Source organism: Panthera leo, chromosome A2 (genome assembly GCF_018350215.1).
Source record: "Panthera leo isolate Ple1 chromosome A2, P.leo_Ple1_pat1.1, whole genome shotgun sequence".
In the NCBI taxonomy this organism is placed as follows: Eukaryota; Metazoa; Chordata; class Mammalia; order Carnivora; family Felidae; genus Panthera; species Panthera leo.
Window position 1 is genome coordinate 17,865,277 of NC_056680.1, and position 23,242 is coordinate 17,888,518.

Genomic DNA, 23,242 nt, shown 5'->3' on the forward strand with positions numbered 1-23,242 from the left:
CACAGACTAGCAATTGAATGGAAATCACATATCATGCTAGTTAGTAAATCTTAATCATGCAATGTAAGCTGTAGATTCCAAGTCACACATGTATGTGTTCATGATGTCCCAGTATTCTTAACTTTTATAATTATATAAATGGGTTTAGAATTTCTAGTTTTGTACTTTAAAAATACATTTTAGAATAAAAATTACTCAATTGTCACTTTTCTTTTTTTAAGTCCTATAACATCTATTACACGGGCATTCTCCCTCCAGCTTTAGCAGGTGGCAAGATAACCCAGGAGCTTGTTAAACTGCACAGTGTGTCACAACTTCCCTTTGGGTCATGTTGTTCAGTGAAGAGTACAGCAGTATACTTCCCTGTGTTTCAGAAAGAAGGGAAAAAGGTATGGAAGTTTCTCAAAAAATTCAAAATAAAAATACCATATGATCCAATAATTCCACTCCTGAGTGTTTACCAAAAAAAAAAAAAAAAAAAAAAAAAAAGGAAACACTAATTCAAAAAGATATATGTGGGGCACATGGGAGGCTCAGTCGGTTAAGCATCTGACTCAATCTCAGCTCAGGTCTTGATCTCAGGGTCATAAGTTCCAGCTCCATGATGGGCTCTATGCTAGATGTGAAGCCTACCTACCACCCCCTTCCCCCCCAAAAAAGATCTGTGCAATGCTATGTTTACTGCAAAATTATATACAATAGCCAAGATATAAAAGCAACCTAAGTGTCCATTAATAGATGAATGGATAAGGAAGATGTGGGGTGTGTGTATAAATATACATAATGGAATATTATGCAGCCATAAAAAGGATGAGATTGTGCCATTTGTAGCAATACGGATGGACCTAAACAATATTATGCTAAGCAAAATAAGTCAGATTTTTTTAAGTTTATTTATTTTGAGAGAGACAAAGATACCACAAGCTGGTGAGGGTCAGAGAGAGAGAGAGAGAGAGAGAGAGAGAGAGAGAGGGAGACAGAATCCCAAGCAGGCTCCACACTGCCAGCACAGAACCCAACACAGGGCTCAAACTCACAAAACTATGTGATCATGGCCTGAGCCAAAACCAAGAGACGGACGCTTAATCAACTGAGCCACCCAGGTGTCCCGCGAAATAAACCAGATTGATAAAGGTAAATGCCATATGATTTCATTCATATGTGGAATCCAAAAATACGAGTGAATAAACAAACAAAAAGCAAAACCAGACCTATAAATATAGAGAACAAACTGATGGTTGCCAGAGGGGAGGGAAGGGCAAAATGGGTGAAGGGATAGAGGCTTCCAGACATGGCATGACTAAGTCATGGGAATAAAGGGCATAGATAGCATAAGAAATATAGTCAATGATACTGTAATAGCATTTTATGGGGACAGATGGTAGCTTTACTTGTGAGCACAGCATAATACATAACCTTATGGAAGCACTGTTGCATACCTGAAACTAATGTAACACTGTATGCCAACTATACTCAAAGTAAAAAAAGAAAGAAAAAGAAGGAATCAAAATAGATCTATTTTCATATGTGCACATGTGTGTGCACGCACACACACACATTTTAATGGAACAATATATCATTAAAAAAATTAAATGTCAGTAGCTCTTAACTTTGGCTATCCATGAGAATCACCTGGAATCATATAAAAATGATTGCTTGGTCTCATGCAATCTGAGATGCATTGGTCTGATGCTTGGTCTCACTCTCCTTCAATTCCTCTCGCCAAATAATGAATTGATTGCACCCAAGCTTGAGGCACCCTGAATGGCTCAGGTTAAGTGTTCAGCTCTTGATTGAAGCTCAGGTCATGATCTCATGGTTTGTGAGACTGAGCCCCATATTGGGCTGACAGCACAGAGCCTGTTTGGGATTCTCTCACTCTAAACTCACTGCCGTCCCCCGCTCGCACATTTGCCTTCTCTCTCAAAATAAATAAACACCAAAAAAAACAAAAACAAAAACAAACAAAAAAACCTCCCAAGGTTGAAAACCATTACTACAGAGGAGGGAGGGAATCAAGTGGAGGCTTTAAGGGTAGAAGCCAGACTTCTCTGAATATACCTTTTTTTGTAGATTTAACTTTGAATTTGAAAAAGCAATCCCCAAAACATAAAGCAAACTAACTGTGTATTGAATTGAGAGAAAAACCATAAAAATAACTATTTCAAGAGACTTGAACTGGATACCCTAGTGGGATATATCCTAAAGATAATAAGAACTCAAGAAAATCTTCAACAGTTTGTTTCAAACATCGTTACTTCCAGCCTTATGATTCTGAGACTGTTTCATGTGCATTATGGGATTAAGAAAATGAGTAATTATGTTACTGAACACGGGAATTTTCTGGCATTAGAGAAAGGATATACATTAGGTTAAGTAAAAGCAGTATAGTCCTGAATTTGAATTGGAAATATAACTAAACCCAGTAGCAATGAGTATCTCTACCATCCAGATTATGGTCTCCACCATTTTTGCCTAAAAGGAAACAAGGCTCCTTGAAGAAATTGCTGATTGCTGGTCTGGAGCTAAACATGTAACAAGACTGGGAAATTTTCTACCAGAAATCACAGATGCTATAAAAAACTGCTAAGATTGGGGCACCTGGGTGGCTCAGTTGGTTAAGCACCCGACTCCTGGTTTGGGCTCAGGTCATGATCTAGCAGTTCGTGAGTTTGAGCCCCACATTGGGCTCTGCGCTGGCAGCTTGGACCCTGCTTGGGATTCTCTCTCTCCCTCTCTCTCTGCCCCTCCTCTGCTTGTGTGCTAGTGCACACGTGCCCCCCCACCCCCCCAACCCCCAAAACAATTATACTTAAAGAGGTTTCCACTACACAAAAAATGGGATGAGCATCAAATAAGAACATATAGCAATGGACTAAAACACCAAATACAATTAAAATAATTGAGTTTATATGGTATTTTGTCAAAGACTTCATTGGTCATCTTTGGAGGATGCCAGAGAATCAATTTATTATTCTGAAAACAGGTAAATAGAAGAAAAGACTCTGCATTTATCCGGTCTTTCCTGAACAAACTATTCTGCAGAGTGATCAAAGTTAATGAGAGGAAGTTTTTCTTTACAGAAACATTCCAGTATGCAGTGAAGAAAGAATGACAGAATTAATGCCATCTGAAACTTGAGTGAATTAATGGATACAATCCAGGCAATGGTCAACATGCTTATCAGCATCATAAATGAGAGACCAGTTAGCCATATGTCCCTTCTTTTTTTTTTTCTTTAATTTTTTTTAAAGTTTATGTATTTATGTTGAGAGAGACTAAGTAGAGTAGGGGTAGAGAGAGGGGGGAGAGAGAGAGAGAATCCCAAGCAGGCTCTGCACTGTCAGTGCAGAGGCTGATGCAGGGCTCGAACCCATAAACTGTAAGATCATGACCCAAGCCAAAAACAAAAGTCAAGAAACTTACCTGACTAAGCCACCCAGGCACCCTGCCTTATGTGCCTTCTAATGGAAAACACATCAGAAGCTATGAAATAGTTGGTGGAGGTGGTGGGAGGTAGCAGGTGGGGAACAAACCTGAATCTGATCAAGCCTACACAACAATGGCTCTCAAACTTTAGGGTACATCAAAATCATTATGAAGATCTTGTTAAAATACAGATTGCAGGCCCCCATTCTCAGGGTTTCTGATTCAACAAAGTAAGACCAAGAATCTGTATTTCTAACAAGTTTCCCAGTTGAAGCTGATGTTGCTGATCCTAGAACCTCACTTTTAGAACCACTGCTCTAGTACTAATTATGAATTTAGAGAAAAAAATGGGAGAGAGGAACTGTAATGCAAACATCATGGGGATGCAATCAGTAAACACCAGACTGAAAAATATCTACAAAATAAACTTCCTTGTACAAATAAGCTTCAAAAGAAAAAAAAAAAAAAAAAAAGAGAGTGAGAATGGGGGAGTGGAGAAAGAGAGATCCTATAGTTTAAAAGAGACTTAAGAGATAATGCAGCCAAATGTAACCTATGGACCTCATTTGGAGACTTTAGTTTGAATGCAGATTGACTATTTGATACTAAGGAAATATTGTTCATTATTTTAGAGGTAATAAAAATTTTATGGGTATATTTTTAAAACTAGTCCTTAAAGATATAAGGTTAAATATTTATGGATACGATTATTCCTATAATTTTATTTAATTATCTGGGAGGAAGGTGGTTTGAGTAGGAATGACTCAAAACTGGTGCAAGCTCACACCAGATCAGGAGAACTGCTTCCAAGAATCTTTCCTCAGCTAGGGGCTCCTGAGTGGCTCAGCTGGTTAAGCGTCCAGCTTCAGCTCAGGTCATAATTTCACGGTTCGTGAGTTTGAGCCCTGCATCAGGCTCTGTGCTGACAGCTCAGAGCCTGGAGACTGCTTTGGATTCTGTGTCTCCCTCTCTCTCTGCCCCTCCCCTCCTTGCACTCTGTCTCTCTCTGTCTCTCAAAAATAAATAAACATTTAAAAATTTGAAAAAAAAAAAAAAAAAGAAAGAAAGAAAGAAAAAAGAATCTTTCCCCAACTCTTTGTTCAATGAAATTGTGTCGGGAGCTTGAAATTGGCACGGTAAATACGTGGGTAAATATTCCCCAAGGGAAACTAGCAAGCATTATAAATCAGAGCTGGTTGCCATGGTATCAGTACCATGAAGTTGGGTGATGAGTAGATGGGTTTATTACACTATTCTTCTTGCTATTGTCAATTATTAACATTTTCCATCATAAAAAAAAAAAAAAAAAAGAAAATCAGCAGTTCTGTGGGCAGGGTGATTCTGATACAGATGGTTCACTTACACAGTTTACAAAACACTGCCCTAACACATTCAGCCACTAAACACAGTCACTTATTCTGAAATAACCATTGCCAAACACAACCCCTGCCCCACGTATACTAGTAGATGTGATATCTCTCTGCTCCTAAAGTGCCTACTGACTAAAAAGATCCATCTTTAACCCAATGCCATTGTCCAAGACTCAAAGAAGACAGCTCCATTTCAAGGGCTGAGCACTCCTTCTCTATCATAACACACAAAAACCCCATATGTCTACTACATCACACTAAAATCTCCTAAGAGTGGAGACAGGGACTTCCCTGCCACCTTTTGTCTAGCACAACCTTGGCACACATAGACACTAAATATAAATGGACTGAATGAATTATTCCTATCATCCAGGCTGAAAAGGACTAAAAGCCAAATCTCCTTTCTGATGTATATATCCTCGCACCAACTCACATATGGCCACCAATTTAAGTAGAATTGTAAAAGGAATATAAAACTATTCTGACACCAATTGGTGGATTTCAATACAATTCTGATGTTAACCACCCAGAGTAGCATCATAATCCACAGTTAAAGAACATGGTCCCTAACAAGACTGCCCCTGCCTCAGATGCAACTACACTTTGGGAGTCGCCAGGCCAATCATATTTCTGACCTACTGGCTACAAATTCAGAGGTTCCCACAACTCAGGTATGATTTGTTAGAACAACTCACAGGACCCCAGAAAGCACTATACTTACAATTTTATTATAAAGGATACAAATCAGGGCTAGCCAAATGAAGAAACATACAGGATAAGATCTGGAAGAGTCCTGAACACAAAGTTTTCCATGCCCTCTGGAATCAGGGCACATCACCCTCCTAGAATATAAACGTGTTCACCAAAAAGGAAGCTCCACTAAGCTTTAGAGTTCAAAGGTTTTTTTCAGGGTTTTATTCCATATTCATGATTGAATCCTGGGCCACATGATTTTAAACTCAATCCCCAGCCCCACTTTTCCCCAGAGGTCAGACTGGCTCAAAGTCCCAATCCTCTAACTATATGGCTGGTCCTTCTGGTAACCAGGCCCCATTCTGAATTATCGCATTAACATTAACTCAACTGTGATCCAAGGGACTCATGAATAAGAAAGACACTCCATCCCTTGGGAAAGTCTAAGAATTTTGGAAGGCACAAAGACCAAGCACATTCTTTATTATACAACAAAAACAAACTGCTAAAATTCTCTCGCCAAGTTACAAAAATAGACAAATGTAAAGATATCTAAGACCACAGATGCTCACTCATTTTAGGAGCATTAAATCCCATTCTCATTTATTAGCCTTTCAGATACCACTCATCTAGTAGACTACACACCATTAAAAAAAATTTTTTATACATTAAATTTAACTACATTCCAAGAGTTATCTAGTGATTGCAACAAAACTCTGTAACATCACCAACCAGATTGGGCTTCTCTTTCTCTTTTTTTTATTTTTTATTTTTTTTCAACGTTTTTAATTTATTTTTGGGACAGAGAGAGACAGAGCATGAACGGGGGAAGGGGCAGAGAGAGAGGGAGACACAGAATCGGAAACAGGCTCCAGGCTCCGAGCCATCAGCCCAGAGCCTGACGTGGGGCTCGAACTCACGGACCGCAAGATCGTGACCTGGCTGAAGTCGGACGCTTAACCGACTGCGCCACCCAGGCGCCCCATCTTTCTCTTTTGTGTAGTTGAGAGTTGGCCTGGTAATGGCAAGACAAATCACCTCCTTGTTAATAATAATGGAATCACCAAACAAAAGAGCCTCAATAATTTTTCCCAAAGGAGCCATCAAGACTATGGCAAAAGGTGACAAGTATGCCTATTTATGGTATGAAACAAATCTTCCTCTAATAATAATTTTACTTTTCTTTAAAAATACTGGATGTCTTGGGGCACCTGGGTGGATTAGTCGGTTAAGCGTCCGATTTCGGCTCAGATCATGATCGTGCAGTTCGTGAGTTCGAGCCCCGCATCGGGCTTTGTGCTGACAGCTCAGAGCCTGGAGACTGCTTGGGATTCTGTGTCTGTGTCTCCCTCTCTCTCTGCCCCTCACCAGCTCGTGCTCATGCACTCTCTCTCTCTCTCTCTCTCTCTCAAAGATAAACATTAAAAAAGATTTTTTAATAAAAATAAAAATACTGATGTCTCAAAAAACGGAAATGCTTTAATTGTAACATTGCAAACTGAACAGTAATTCTCCAGCCACTGGTTTAGCCAAAAACTTTTTGTCCAAATTTCAACATCATTAATCATTGTCTTCACACATAGTATCTTGTGGGGGTATCACATCTTAAAACTCTTTCTAACAACCTCCCAGGCAGGTATTAGGACTTGGACTGAGAAAAACTCAAGGCATCTATTTTTTAATTTTAATTCATTTAAGTGGAACCTTAAATGCAAAATAAATAATAGAAGTTAAAAGTTTTAGTTACTGGGCTGTGAACACTCCCCCCCCCTTTTTTTTTTAACTCCAAAGAATCATAAACTAAGTTTTACACCTAAGAGGAAAAATGACATGAGAAAAACTTATTTTGAAGATACGATATACAAGAACAGTCCTAGCCGACCACATATTTCTAGAGACAAAATAGCTGTGCCAACACCTATTTTAGTCTGGAGCCACATCATCCAAAATTATTACAAAAAGATTTAATGAGCAAAATGTTTCCCCTATTATTTCCCTCAAGTTGCTTTTTATTTGAAGGGGAAGCCTTGATCCATTTTTACTGAGGAAACATTTAATCTTGAAATAATATCTCATCCTTAACCAGAACTGTAAACTAAAGCTATTCTGTGCTACAGGTGATGAAAACAAGCTCCTCACAGTCTCCAGAATGGGCACATATGCCCAACCTGTCCTTACCTACATATTACACACTGGTGTCCTCAAATGCATTTGGTTCTTCCAATGAGGACATTTCAAAGCTGCCCGTAGATTACTAAAAATGCTTTAAAGCTGAGGTTTTTTAATTTAATGTTTATTTATTTATTTTTGAGAGAGAGAGGGAGAGAGAGAGAGCGCGCACGTAAGGGCAGAGAGAGAGGAGACACAGAATCCAAAGCAGGCTACAGGCTCCGAGCTGTCAGCACTGAGTGCCACATGGGGCTCGAACTCACGAACCATGAGATCATGACCTGAGTCGAAGTCGGACGCATAACCGACTGAGCCACCCAGGCTCAGTTTTTTGTATTAATGCTAGCGTAAATCTTTTGTGTTCTGTGAATAAGTGTCCTCTAATTATTTTTTTAATAATCCTATTTCCTTAGTAAGGGCCACCATGCAAAAAGAGGCTGCTTTTTCTCTTGTACGGTATTTGAAAATTATTTCTTCCACACCATTCTCATAGCTGCTTTCAAAAAGAGCAGTAGGGTTCTCAGTTTGACTAAAAGCTTGGAAGAAAAAAGAAGGCCACACATCTTTTAGACGCACAAATGAAGTGGGTTCCTAAGGAGCAGTAACCCCACATTCTCACACCCAGGAAGCTGCTGAGTGCCACGCCCCACCCTCACCTGCCTCACAGGGAATACAGGCCACAGGAGCCTCACCAGAGTCACAGATATGTTCATTACCATGTGATAAAAACAGGACTTAACGTATCTCTCAAAGAGGAAAACTAGGCAGAGGAGCAGTGTGTGATTCATAGTACTGTGTAGCTCACTTCTCTAACTGGAGACTATTCTGTTCTTTTCTATAATAAAAACAGTGTGTGAGCAGATCACTGAGGGACATCATTCTTTTTCTAAAACTGACAATATTTTAACAGTAAGTATTAGAAGCAGGGCTTAAAAAAAAAGCACTTAAAATTCAGTATTCTCAAGTATCTCCATTAAAAAAACTAATCCAAGGATAATTCAATCACCTCACTGTGGATTTAAAATATCTGGCTATTTCCAGAAACCACAATGTGAAAGTTAGTGATTTCCTCATTATCATAATTGCTTCCTAAGTATTTTCATTATAATAGTGACCTTTTAGTTTCTTTCATTTTTTTAACAGAGTAAGAAGTTTATAAGAGCAACATATGGAAAATTCCCAATAGCTCATCATTTCTCATCAGATAGTGAAAAGTTGTGAGACTTGAAAGAAGTTCAAAGGGCGCCTAGGTGGCTTAGTTGGTTAAGCGTCCAACTTCGACTCAAGTCATGATCTCACAGCTTGTGGGTTCCAGCCACGCAACAGGCTCTGTGCTGACGGCTCGGAGGCTGGAGCCTGCTTTGGATTCTGTGTCTCCCTCTTTCTTTGCCCCTTCTCCACTCATGCTCTGTCTCTCCCTGTCTAAAAGTAAATAAACATTAAAAAAAAAAAATTTACGGGGCTCCTGGGTGGCTCAGTCAGTTGAGCGTTCAACTTCAGCTCAGGTCATGATTTCGCGGTTGTCTAGTTCAAGTCCTGCATCGGGCTCTGTGCTGACAGCTCAGAACCTGGAGCCTGCTTCAGATTCTCCCTCTCTCCCTCTCTCTCTGCCCCTCCCCTGCTCGCACTCTGTCTCTCTCTCCCTCAAAATAAATAAACATTAAATTTTTTTTTTTTTTTTTAATTTATAAGGGCACCTGGGTGGCTCAGTCAGTTAAGTGTCTGACTTCAGCTCAGGTCATGATCTCATGGTTCGTGAGTTGGAGCCCCACGTTGGGCTCTGTGCTGACATCTCAGAGCCTGGAGCCTGCTTTGGATTCTATGTCTCTCTGCCTCTCTCCCGCTGGCACTCTGTCTCTCTTTCAAAGAGTAAATAAACATTAAATTTTTTTTTTAATTTTATTAAAAAAACCCAAAAAGAACGAAGTTCCAATAAGCTGTCTTTTCATTAATTTCTAGTTAAAAGATTTTGTATGAAGAAGTTGTTATTTTTTAAAAAGAACCTTCCCCCAAATAAAGTCTACATTATAGCAATCTTAAAAAAAAAAAAAAAAAAAATGCAGAAGCACCTGGGTAGTTAACTGACCTCGGTCAGTTAAGCGTCCAGCTCTTGATTTTGGCTCAGGTCATGATCTCACGGTTCTTGAGTTTGAGCCCCACATCAGGCTCTGTACTGGAAGTGCAGCACCTGCTTGGGATCCTTCTACCTCTCTTTCTCTCTGCCCCTCCCCTGCTCACTCTCGTGCACGAGCGGTACAAGCTCTCTCAAAATATATAAACATTTTTTTAAAAATGCATTTATTTCTCTTTCATGGATCCATGGTATTAAAAATAGCCAACAGACAGATAAGCTTAGAAAAATCAATAACAACACGTTTCAAGAGATAATTTTCCCTTCTTAAACATTCACCTCTATGAGATTCAACTAGTAAAAGACAAGGCCTTTAAGTAAAACCTTAAATTATCTTTTAAAATAAAGGCAAATAACATTCCTTTCCACTCTCTGAAAAGATGTCCCCACTTTCTTTCTGTTCTCACCCACCCAGCCTTAAGGCCTTCTTGCATCAGCTGCCTTCACTGGCTCCTTTCCTCTGACAGGAACGTGCTAGGGGGGACTATGTCTTACCAATAACAAAAACCTTCCTTCACACCCACCTCTCTTTCAAGTTATCACTGGTTTTTTCTTCACTTCTTCAAAATGGACTCCCCATTCCTTATGTGCACCTTCTGCAGCCATCTGCTGTCACACACACTCCCAGTGCTGCTGCCACCAGACCTCTTCCACCACAACTCCACTTGGAGCCTCTATCCCTGTGCAGTGTATGCAGTTTTTTGTTCTTTTTTGTAACGCAAGCGACTGACTTAAACAATGATTAGGCATTCACTTCAAAGAGGCATCTACTTCTAGAGGGCTATCTTGAATAAACACATTGCCAGCCACTTAATTAGATAAAAAGCCAGGCTGCCTTCCCTCACTGAGCCTCCTTTGTTTTAGAGATCTTGGTTGATTCTGATAAATGATTTGGAACACTTGTTTTTTCTCCTATGTTTTAAATTCCCCAATAAAGAGTGAGCCGGAAAACCCTAGGCCCCTACCCTCAACTCCCAATATAAAAGCAGAACCCTGGGCCTGTGTGTGCTCCTGCTCTCACTCCCAGGCATGTGCACTCTCCCCCCACCCCTCCCCGGCTAACCACCCTCAACGTCCTCGCTGTGTGGCTCCACGTGTGCTGTGTAATTTCCACATCCTGTAAATAATAAACCTTAATTTCTTCAAAGTTTCCTGATGGTTATTGCTGAAGGGTGTCTTGCAATTATAATAAGCACAAGGGCCAGTCCAACCACAGCACAGGCTGTGACCAGCACATAACACCCTGAGAATTACAGCTGAGCGCAACCACTTCAACACCAGCCTTACCTCTGCTGACCTCTCCATTGCTTCCAACACCACTGACTGACCAGTCCCTTCTGCTGCTCCCATATCTGTGCTCCCCCAGTGTACTCTATGATGCCAGTCTCCAAAATCAGCTGTCAGAAACTCACTCACTAAGTATCCATTATGGACCAAGTGTAAGCTAAGCACTGGAGACAAAGAATAAGACAGCTTCCCATCCTCAAGGAGCTTCTGTTCTACTGATAGAGAAACAACAAAAAGCAAAGGAGAATTCTAGATCATTACTAGAGTTCTAATGTAACTACCTGGGGTGCTATTAATCTCAACAACAAAAGGACCCACTCTAAGCAGGACAATTTGAAAAGCCTCTCTGAAGCTGAATCCTAAGAGAAGAGGAGCCAGCTTGTCAGAGCCAGGAAAGAAAGATTCAGGAAGGGCCTGCAGCAATCATACAGTAATTAGGGAGAGTGAGGCAAATGTAGAAATAAGCTTAGCAAGCAAGGATGGGTAGGGCTAGAGAGAAAAGGTAGAGAGAAAGACTGGGACAAAATCCTGCAGGATTGTGTAGACAAGGGAAGATATGCAGATTTCATTCCATTTGCAATGAGGGGATTTAAACTGAAGAATGATATGATCTGATCTCCATTAAAAAAAAGTATCTGGCTACTAGCTGGAAAATGGACTAGAGAGGACAAGGTGCTCTTTTGGGGTAGGGATCCATAAAAAGCAGACTGGGTATGACACTCAAAGCATAGCAACAAAGGAAAAAAAATAGACAAATTGAACTTCATCAGAATTTAAAACTTGTGTTCTTCAAGAATGTAAAAAGACAACTCACAAAATAGGGAAAAACATTTGCAAATTACATATTGGGTAAGACACTGGTATCTGAAATATGTAAAAAACTCGTACATCTCAACAACAAAGACAACCCAATTTAAAAACGGACAAAGGAGCTGAATAGACATTTTTCCAAAGAAAATATACAAATGGACAAGCACATAAAAGATGTTCAACATTTTTAGTCATTAGGGAAATGCAAATGAAAACCATAAGATACATTTCACACCCACTAGGATGACAATAATCAAAAAGACAAGTGTGGCAATGACATGGAGAAATTGAAATCCAAGTACACTGGTAAGAAGGTAAAATGGTTAAGCCACTGTAGAAGAGAGTTTGGCATCTCCTCCAAAAGCTAAACACAGATTGTTATATGAGCCCACAATTCTACTCATGGGTGTATACCCAAAAGAACTAAAAACAGGTACTCAAACAAGGAAATGCACAGGTATGCAATAGCAGCACTATTCACAATAGCCAAATGGTAGAAAATGCCCAAATGTCCATCAACCGATTAACAGATAAATGAATTACAGTACATACATATAATGGAATACTATTCAGCAATAAAAAAAGAATGAAGTATTGATTGATACAGGCTACAATACAGATGAAGCTTGAAAACACAATGCCAAGAGGAAGGGGCAGACACGAAAGATCACATATTGTATGACTCCATTTATATGAAATGTCCAAAACAGGCAAACCTACAGAAACAGAATGCAGACTGGTGGCTGTCAGGGGTGGGAGGAGGCAGGAGGAGGAAATGGGTACAAACTGTTTAATGGAGGATTATCACTTACTTGGGAGTGATAGAAATGTTTCAGAACAAGACAGAGATGGTTATTACACAATATAGTTAAGTGTATTTAATGCTAATGAATTGTTCACTGTAAATTGATGAACTTTGGGGCATTTGGGTGGCTCAGGTGGTTAATCATCTGGTTCTTGATTTCAGCTCAGGTCATAATCTCCTAGCTTGTAAGAGTGAGCCCCGCATTGGGCTCTGTGCTGACAGCTCAGAGCCTACTTGGGATTCTCTCTCTCTCCTTCTCTGCCCCTCTCCTACTCGTCCTCTCTCTCTCTTTCAGAATAAATAAACATTTAAAAATAAATAAATAAGGGGGCCACCTGGATGACTCAGTCAGTTGAGTGTCTTGACTTCGGCTCAGGTCATGATCTTGCGGTTCTGAGTTCAAGCCCCGTATCAGGCTCACTGCTGTTCGCCTGTCAGCACAGAGCCCACTTTGGATCCTCTGCCCCCCTCTCTCTGCCCCTCCCTGCTTGCGCTCCCCCAAAACTAAATAAATATTTAAAAAATAAATAAATGATGAATTTTATGTTACATGAATTTCACTCAAATTATTTTAATTATTTTTTTAATCTTTATTTATTTTGAGAGAGAGACAGAGTGTGAGCAGGGGAGGAGCTGAGGGGAGGGAGACACAGAATCAGAAGCAGGCTCCAGGCCCTGAGCTGTCAGCGCAGAGCCCCACGCAAGGCTCGAACTCACGAACCATGAGGTCATGACCTGAGCCAAAGTCGGATACTCAACCCACTGAGCCACCCAGGAGCCCCTCAAATTATTTTTTTAAAAAGACAATAATGGGGCCCCTGGGTGGCTCAGTTTGTGAGTTCCAGCCCTGCATCAGGTTCTGTGCTGACAGCTCAGAGCCTGGAGCCTGCTTTGGATTCTGTGTCTCCCTTTCTCTCTGCCCCTCTCCCGCTCGTGCTCATTCACTCTCTCTCTCTCTCTTTCAAAAATAAACATTTAAAAACTTATAAACAAATAAACAAACAAACAAATAAATAAATAAATAAGAGGATGTGGAGAAACTACATCCACATGAGGGTCTCATTCTCACCCTGACTAAATCTTGGCATTTACCCATACTTTTTAAACACAGAATGTTAGGGGTGCCTGAGTGGCTCAGTCACTAAGCATCAACTTCGGCTTAGGTCACGAGTCCCACATCGGGTGAGCATGAGCCCCACTTTGGATGAGCACAGCCCCACTTCGGGTGATGAGCACAAAACACGAGCCCCAGGTGAGCCCTGCTTCTCTCTCTCTCTCCCTCTCTGCCCCTGGTGGGATTCTCCTTCTCTCCCTCTCTCACTTGTGCCCTCTCTCTCAAAAAACAAACGAAAAACCAGAATGTCTGTCAGAGGTCCCAGGATCAGTGTGGATGAGGGAGCATTTGATGAGGCAGGCTGAGGGCAAAACACAAGCTAGCACCACCCCCCTCCCAGGTGGGACAGGTGTCATATTCTTTGGACACTCCCAGCTACCCCAAAACAAGAAAGGACAAAAAACAAATGGTTAAACTGATAAGGGACTCCACCAGTTTACCCAAAAAAGGCAATCCCATCAACAGCCTAAAGTCCAGGAACTCCCTACTGTCTTAATGTCAATGCTTTGCTAGAGGGAAAAACAACCTTAACTTGACAATAGCTGAGCCTGGATCCAGTAAGTCTTTGGCATGTGAAAGTCTCTTTGGAAACTCCCTCTTGACTTAATCTCCCCAGACTCCATAAAACAGTCACCACCACCCCCCACTTACAGTGCAGCTCTTCCTGCCCATGGTCCTGTCCCCATGCTTTAATAAGATTACCTTTTGGCACCAAAGACGTCTTTGAAAATTCTTTCTTGGCAGTCTGCTCCAGACCCCATGAACCCCATCATCACCTCCAAAACTTCATCACCGTCATGGCCTTATTCTCTTCAAACTGGATAGGACAGCCTCATCCACTCCCATGTCACACTGATGGCTCCTCACACCTCTCATCTAGCCTTGACCTGTCTTCCAGTTCCAGGCCTGTGATTACCATGGCCTGCTGGCTATTTCTTTTCTTTTTTTTTTTTAAGTTTATTCATTTATTTTAAGAGAGAGCACGAGTGGGGTAGCGGCAGAGAGAGAGGGAGAGAATTCCAAGCAGGCTCCACACTGTCAGTGAAGAGCCCGATGGGCACTCCAACTCACAAACTGAAGATCATGATCTGAGCCAAGATCAAGAGTCGATGCTCAACTGACTGAGCCACCCAGGGATTCAGGCCTGCTGGCTATTTCTACCAGGCCATCCTGTAAGCCTTTCAAATTCATGCAATAGGTCCAACTCTGTCTTCCCCTTGAGAGGAAAGGAAGGAAGAGGACAGGAGAGAGAAGAGGGGAGGGAGAAAGATTAATTTTGAAATTTTCCAGTGTGATACTGTGATATAATATTTACTTGGTCTTTGGCCCTGGTTCCTTGCACAGAGCCCCTAAAACCCTTGGAATTTCCTAAGTGATTGAGAGGAATGTCTTTTGTTATTCATAATAAGGCCCTTTCAACCACACCTAAGCTTATGCTAATGAGATGACTAGTTACTAGAGGAACCAACCAGGTGATTGGAACTTTCAGTCCCTAGACCAAGAGGGAGGGGAGAAGGGCTTTGAATTGAGCTCATCACCAATGACCAACGATTTAATCAACCATGCCTACATAAAAGAACTTCCAGAAAACCTAAATAAATGGGTTCAGAGCTTCCAGGTTGAACACACTGAGGTGCTGGAAGGGTGGTATGCTCAGAGAGGGCACAGAAGCTCTGTGCCCCTTCCCATATACCCTGCCTTATGTATCTCTTCCATTTGGTTGTTCCTGACTTGTATCCTTTATAATAAACTGGTAACAGTAAGTAAAGCATTTTCCTAAGTTGTGTGAGCCATTCTAGCAAATTATCAAACTCCAGGAGGGGGTTATGGAAACCCCCAAATTTATAGATGGTCTGTTAGAAATATAGGAGGCCAGGACTTGTGATTAGCATCTGAAGTAGGGAGGCCATCTTGTGGGACTGAGCCTTTAACTTGTGAGGTCTGCACTAACTCCAGGTAGTGTCAGAAGTGCTTTAAGAACAGAAACAACAGCTTTTCTTTATCTAGTATCTTTATTAACAGCACCATCCCTCTGGTATTCCAAAGTAATACCAGGTTCACCCCAGATATGGTGTGAGGAGGAGTAAATCTTGACTCTCCTCTCTCTCTCACCTTCCAAAAGCTATGAGTTAGGGCACCTGGCTGGCTCAGTCAGTAGAGCAGAGTGTGTGACCCTTGATCTTGGGGTCCTGAGTTTGAGCTCCACATTGGGGGTAGAGATTACTTAAATTAAATTAAAAAAAAAAAAAAAAAAAAAAAAAAAACTAAAACAAAAGCAAGGAGTAATTTTTACCAATTCAGTTAAAGTATCTGAAGTATACAGCCCTACATGAAACGTGAGCAAACATTAGATGAAGATGAACATTCAACCTTCCTACAATGAATAAAACTGAAATTAAAACATTGAGAAAAAATTTCCCCAAATTAGTACTTTTTAAAGAATTTTAATACCTTGTGCTATCAATGGCACAGCAAATTTGGTATTCACATATGTTGCTGATGACTGTGTATACTGATCGGAACAATCCTTCTGAAAAGCATATGACTATACTTATTAAATGACAAAAAAAAGTACATTTTGACCTAATAATTATATTTCTATCAATCTGTTCTAGGGGAATAAGCCAAAAATTTTAAAAAGGCTTATGCAATCTTTGAGGAAGACATGGTCACAGCTGCAGTGGAGCTTGGGGTGCTGGCTCCTGCTCTTGACTCACTGCTGTTGGCTCTCCCAGAGGAACAATTCTGTCAGGAAGCTCAGCTGCAGCCCTGGCTCTTAAATATAACAGAATAATCACCCCAGGAACCAGAGGTAGTGATTCACCAAACTACAGTTACCCTAACCAGCCACAATGTAAAACCAATGTAAAAAAAGGTTATGTGTTGACTTGAAGCAAAAGAAAAGAACCTCAAAATGGATGGACCAGTTCAGATGCCTAACAAGACCCTGAGAATCACTACTTAGAAAACTCCTTGTGGTGATGGTAGTAAGACTTGGGATCTTTTTCAGATGAGGATCCACAAGCAACTCACTGACCTGCACGGTCCTTCTGAGACTGTTAAACAGATTACTTCCATCTGAGCCAGGAACTGAGGATGAAGTCATCAATGCCAATGCTTAAATTAATTACTTTAATAAATTATCAAAACCCATATACATAAAAAAGTTCATGCAAACAAACATCTGGAGGCAACCTAAAAGGAGAATAATTAAGTAGAGTATAATATATTCACTTAATTTACAAAATGCAGCAAGAAATCATTAGGACAACAAAATACCAGCAAACTACATCCAGCAGTATATCAAAACGATTATACCTTAAAATGTGACCCAGTGGGATTTATCCCAAAAATGCAAGGGTGGTTCAACATACAAAAATCAATCAGTGTAGTATACCACATTAAAAGATGAAAGGAAAAAGCGACATCATCTCAACTGAAGCACAAAAAACATCTAACAAAATTCAATACCCTTTCATGATAAAATCACTCAACAACCAGGAATTAAAGGGAATTTCCTCAACATGGTGAACAGCATTTATTAAAAACAAAAACAAACAAACAAAAAAACACAACTAACATCTTACTCAATGGTAAAAGACTGAAAAATTTCCCCGCTAAATCAGGAAGAAGACAAGGATGCCTTGTTGATTCACGTCTATTCAGCATAGTACTGAAAGTCCTAGCCAGAGCAATTAGGCAAGAAAAATAAATAAAAGGCAATCAAAATGAAAGGGAACAAAACTATTCACAGATTACATGACCTTGTATACAGAAAACTCTAAAAAATCCACAGGTTTCAGGGTACAAGACAACACACAAAAAAACAGCTGTAGCTGTATATACTAACAATCAACATTCTGATGATTAAATAAAAAAACAGGCCTCTTTTTAAAAAACGTTTATTTATTTTGCAAAAGGGGGTGGGGAGGGGCAGAGAGAGAGAGAGAGAGGGAGAGAGAGAATCCCAAGTAGGCTCCATGCTCAGCATGGAATCCAACATAGGGCTCAATCCCATGACCTTGGGATCATAACCTGAGCTAAAATCAAGAGCTGGATGCTTAACTGAACTTAGCCACCAGGTGCCCCAGAAAATAGGCTTTTTGGCAGAAATGGAAAAACTGATCACAAAATTCATATTGAATTGCCAGGAGCCTCAAAAACCTAAAATAATCTTTTTTTTTTTTTTTTTTTTTAAGTAGGTTTCCACCCACCATGGAGCCCAACATGAGACTTTAACTCACAACTCGGAGACCAACACCTGAGCTAACATCAAGAGTTGGCACCAACTGAGCCACCCAGGTGCTCCCCCAAAACACTTTTACTTATTATTATTTTTTAATGTTTATTTATTTTTTGAGAGAAAGAGGGAGACAGAGCATGAGCAGGGGAGGGTCAGAGAGAGAGGGAGACACAGAATCTGAAGCAGGCTCCAGGCTCTGAGCTGTCAGCACAGAGCCTGACATGGGACTTGAACTCACAGACCATGAGATCATGACATGAGCCAAAGTCGGATTTAGCTTAACCAACTGAGCCACCCAGAAGCCTCGTCAAAAACAACCTTTAAAAAGAAAAACAAAATAGTGGTGTTGGTTGCACAAAATAATGAATGTATTCAATGCCCCTGAATTTTATACTTTAAAATGGTAAAATAATAAATTTTATGTATAGTCTATCACAATAAAAAAAGTCATTATGACAACACAGTAGAGAAATTTTTAAATGCCTATAACCTTTTCTATTAAAAATAAAGAATAAGACAAGAAAGGGGTGCCTAGGTGGCTCAGTCAGTTAGGTGTCCGACTTCGGCTGAGGTCATGATCTCATGGTTTGTGAGTTTGGGCCCCTCATCAGGCTCTGTGCTTACAGTTCAGAGCCTGGAGTGTGCTTTGGATTCCGTGTTGCCCCTCTCTCTGTCCCTGTGCCCTCCCCCCACCCCCACCTCCTACCCTCCACCACCCCCACACCCCCGCTCAAAAAAAAAAAAACATAAATAGGTATGTGTATGAGCAGAAAAGTTTTGATTTTGAAGATCCAGGTTCAAGGCAGTAAAAATGCTCAGGAAAAGAATTGTTCACTGAGGCAAAAAAGTTAACAAACTAAATTCTGGAGATCATAAGCCATCATTTAAAGGGCAGAGAGGCCAAGTGGTGGACGGAGAGCCGGGTGAATGAAGACACAGCTGCCAAGAGGAAGAGAATTTCAAGAGAAGGTGGTTCAACAGTGTCAAAATCTTGCTGAGAGATCCAGATATGTGAACTGCGGGAATATTATTATTAAGCAATTCCAAGAAAGTTCTGCTAATGTTGTTTGGACCAACTCCTATGTTATGTGGTCTATGCTGTACAGTAAAAATGCTGGGGAAAAATCCTAAAAAATCCACTAAAAAAACTACTAGAACTAGTAAACAAGCCCAGCAAGGTTGCAAGAAACAAGGTCACTATTTTTAAAAATTAACTATTTGTACACACTTGCAATGAGCAATGTGAAAATGAAATTTAGAAAACAATTCCATTTACAATAACATCAAAAGGAATGAATTACTTAGGAATAAATTTAACAAAAGAAGTGCAAAACCTATACTCTGAAAACTACAAAATATTGTTATCTTTAAAAATTAAAGAGGGTCTAAACAAATGGAAAGACATCCCATATTCATAGATTTAGATGACCTAATAATGTTAAGATGGCAATACTTTCCAAATTAATCTACAAATTCAATGCAATCTCTATCAAAATCCCAGTTGCTTTCCTTACAGAAATTGACAGGCTAATTCTAAAATTCATATAGAAATTCAAGGAACTACAAAAGCCAAAACAATTTTGAAAAAGAGCAGAGTTGGAGAACTAACACTTGCTGATTCCAAAATTACTACAAATCTTACTAATCAAGACAGTGTAGTAGTGGGATATGACAGATACACAGATCAGTAGAACAGAATGGAGTTAGAAACAATGACATACCACAGTCAATTGACTTTCAACAAAAGTACCAAGACAATTAAATGGGGGAAAAAACCATCTTTTAATGAATTGTGTTGGAACACCTGGATAACCACATGCAAAAGAATGAAGTACCTGACACTGTCCACAAAAAATTACTCAAAATGTACCAATACCTAAATGCAAGAGCTAAAACTATAAAACTCTTAAAAGAAAACAGAGGTTAATTTTCATGATCTTGCTTTTGGTCATGGTTTCTTAAATATGACACCTAAATCACAAACAAAAAAGAAAATGATACATTAGACTTCATCAAAATAAAAAACTTTTCTGCTTCAAAACAATATCAAAAATTGAAAAAACAACTCACTAAATGAGAGAAAATATTTGTAAGTTGTACATCTGATAAAGGACTTGTTTACAATACATAAAGACCTCTCACGACTCAAAAATTAAAAAAACAACCCAATTAAAAAATGGACAAAGGACCTGAATAGACATTTCTCAAAAAAAAGATACACAAATGACCAAGAACCATTTGAAAAGATGCTCAACATCACTTAAGGAACTGCAAAGCAAAACTACAATGAGGTACTGCTTTCCATCCATGTGGATGGCTGTTATAAAGAAGACTGTAGGGGCACCTGGGTGGCTCAGTCAGTTAGGCCTGACTTCGGCTCAGGTCATGATCTCACAGTTCATGGGTTCGAGCCCCATGTCGGGCTCCGTGCAGACAGCTCAGAGCCTGAAGCCTGCTTTGGATTCTGTGTCTCCCTCTCTCTCTGACCCTCCCCTGCTCACACTCTGTCTCTGAAAAGTAAATAAACACACACAAAATTTTTTTTAATTATAAAGAAGACTATAAGTGTTAACAAGGACATGAAGGAATTAGAACCCTTAATACACTGCTGGTTAGAATGTAAAATGGTGCAGCCACTTTGGAAAACACTCTGGCAGTTCTTCAAAAGGTTAAACAAAGAGTTACCGTATGATCAAACAATTCTACTCCAAGGTATACATATCAAAGAGAAAAACATGCGTCCACACGAAAACTTGTACACATGAAATATTCATAGCAACATTATTCATAAAAGCTAAAAAGTGAAAACAACCTAAATGCCCATCAACTGATGGATAAAATAATGTGGTATATCCATACAATAGAATATTCAGTAATAAAAAGGAGTGACACATTAATTTATGCAACAACACTGATGAACTTTAAAAACATTATGCCATGTGAAAGAAGTCTTAGAACAGTTTTTGTCACCGCAAAAAGAACCCCATACCTTTTAGCCATCAACTGCCAACACCTCCATTCCCCTCTCATCTGCTTTCTGTCTCTATAGATTTGCCTATCCTGGACATTTCATATTAATGGCAAAAGACCATATACTGCATGATTCCATTAATATGAAGTGTCCAGGATAGGCAAATCTATAGAGACAGAAAGCAGATGAGAGGGGAATGGAGGTGTTGGCAGTTGATGGCTAAAGGGTATGGGGTTCTTTTTGCGGTGACAAAAACTGTTCTAAAACTAACTGTGGTGATGGTTGCACATATCTCTGAATATAATAAAACCACTGAACTATACACTTTAAATGGGTGAATTATATAGTATGTGAATTATATTCCACAAAGCTGTTACCAAATATATATATAACACATAAATATACTACTAATATGATATGATATGATATAATACAATATAATATTAATGTGTGTGTGTGTGTATATATATATATATATATATATATATATATACATATATATATATATGCTGGGAGACCCACAGGTGTATGTTTTATGATAATTATAGAAGTGAATCAAGTCTGGATACCAATTATTGTCCTCATGAGGATGCAGTTACGGAAACATATTAATAAATCTAAACTCTTGGGGCGCCTGGCGGGCTCAGTCGATTAAACATCCAACTCTTGGTTTCTGTTCAGGTCATGATCTCACAGTTTTGTGGGTTCAGGCCCCACATCAGGCTCTGCACTGGTAGCACTGGAGCCTGCTTGGGATTCTCTCTTCTTCTTTCTCTGCCCCTCCCCCAGGCACGCACACGCATGCGCTTGCTCTCTCTCTCTCTCTCTCTCTCTCAAAATAAATAAATAAATTTTAAAAAAATTAAAAAATAAATCCGAACTCTTCAGGTTTTCCCAAGAGTTAAATATTCATTATAATACTTCATACTTAATGTGCTATTTGATATCAAAACTGTTATTAAAAGAGTGTTTCAAATAGCATATAATTTTATAAACTGAATTGGTGGTTAGCCATACTAAACAAAATCTCTTTGTTATATACATATCTAACACTACATATCCTATTTCTTATTTTAAGTATTATAGGCTTATTGCCCTAATGTTCCTAATCACTGGATATGTATTTCTTTTCTTGTCTTTTTAAAAATTGTGGCAGGGGTGCCTGGGTGGCTCAGTCGGTTAAGCATCTGGCTCTTGATTTTGGCTCAAGTCATGAGCTCACAGTTGGTGAGACAGAGCCCCAAGTAGGGCTCTGCACTGACAGTGCGGAGCCTGCTCAGGATTCTCTCTCTCTCCCTCTCTCTCTCTGCCCCTCCCCTGCTAGCTCACTCTCTCTCAAAATAAACATTTAAAAAATTGTGGTAAAATATACATAGCATAAAATTTACCATTTTACACATTTAAGTGCACAACTCACAGCATTAAGTAGATTCACAGTGTTGTGCAACCATCACCCCTATCCAATTTCAGAACTTTATCATCCTGAACAGAAACTCAACACCCATTAAACAATAACACCCCATTACCAGCAACCTCCAGCTGCCAGTTAACCTGTATTCTACTTTATATCTCTCTGAATTTACCTATTTTAGGTACCTCATATAAGTGGAATCACAAAATATTTGTCTTTTTGTGTCTTGCATATTGCAGTAGCATAATGTTTCCAAGGTTCATCCATGTTGTAGCATGTATCAGAATTTCATTCTTATTAAAGGATGAATAGTATTTCATTGTATGTATATACCACAATTTACTTATCCATTCATCTTCTAATAGGACAGGGGTTGTTTCTACCTTTTGGATATTGTGAATAATGCTGCAGTGAACACTGGCTGTAACTATATGTTTGGCTCCCTGCTTTCAATTTCCTGGGATATATACAGAGCAGTGAAATTGCTCGATCATATGGTAATTCTATGTTTAACTTTTTGCGGAACCACCAAACTGTTTTCCACAACCCCAGACCATTTTACATTCCCACCAGTAATGAACAAGGGCTCCCACTTCTCTACATTCTCATCAACACTTGCTATTTTTTTTCATAATACCCATCCTCATGGGTGTGAAGTGGTATCTCATTGTGTGCAATGTATTTTTAGTCTATTATCTGTAAATAAAAGTTCACCTTGTGTTGATTTCTATAATTATACGTAGCACAGCCACTTTAGAAATATAAATAACAAATATTTACATGTTAGTAAAATAAAGCACAGAGTTACA

The 23,242-nt window shown here is 39.6% G+C and overlaps 1 protein-coding gene and 1 pseudogene across 1 annotated transcript in view; one reads left to right on the top strand and one right to left on the bottom strand.

Annotated features, from left to right (window-relative positions):
* Positions 1-23,242, bottom strand: part of PRKAR2A (protein kinase cAMP-dependent type II regulatory subunit alpha) — a 112,422-nt gene that overhangs the window by 87,171 nt on the left and 2,009 nt on the right. The gene's annotated exons all lie outside the window — the stretch shown is intronic.
* On the top strand, positions 16,606-17,400 carry LOC122213607 (annotated as a pseudogene).